Here is an 810-nt window from a genome sequence, read left to right as displayed (position 1 = left end):
TTTTTTTTTTTTTTTTTTTGAGTCACAGTCTCTGTCGCTCATTCTGAAGTGTAGTGGCACGCTCCTGGTCACCACAGCCTCTACCTGCTGGGCTCAGGTGATCCTTCCACCTCAGCCTTCCAAGTAGCTGGAACTATAAGCATGTGCCACCACGCCTGGCTAATTTTTTTATTTATTGTAGAGACAAGGTGTCACCATGTTGCCCAGGCTCCTCTTGAACCTGTGGGCTCAGGCAATCCTCTTGCCTCTGCCTCCCAAAGTGCTGGGATTATAGGATTGAGCCACCACGCCCGGCCCAAAAAACATATTTCTAATGCAAATATATAGAAAGCATGTATTTCAGGGTTTTTTTTTTTTGTTTTTTTTGAGTTGGAGTCTCACTCTGTTGCCCAGACTGGAGTGCAGTGGCCGCTCCTGGCCAGCAGCCTCGACCTGCTGGGCTCCGGCAATCCTTCCACTTCAGCCTCCCAAGTAGCTGGAACTACAGGCGCGCGCTACCACGCCTGGCTGATTTTTGATTTATTGTAGAGATGAGGTCTCGCCAAGTTGCCCAGGTGGGTCTCGAACCCGCGGACTCAGGCAATCCACTCACTTCAGCCTCCTGCCTCAGCCTCCCAAAGGCGTGGGATTACAGGCTGAGCCACCGAACCTGGTTTATTAATTTTATTTAACTCATTAATGATGAAACCACAAGGGTGACAAAGTTTGTTCAAAGAGAATGTGAAAATTGAGATGTGTAAATTGAGATAGATAAAAGAAATTCCAGCCAGACTTGGTAGCTCAGCCTGTAATCCCAGCACTTTGAGAGGC

The sequence above is a fragment of the Carlito syrichta genome, unplaced genomic scaffold (genome assembly GCF_000164805.1).
Source record: "Carlito syrichta isolate Samal-C Ts95f unplaced genomic scaffold, Tarsius_syrichta-2.0.1 Scaffold309926, whole genome shotgun sequence".
Lineage (NCBI taxonomy): Eukaryota > Metazoa > Chordata > Mammalia > Primates > Tarsiidae > Carlito > Carlito syrichta.
This window is presented reverse-complemented; position numbering follows the sequence as displayed.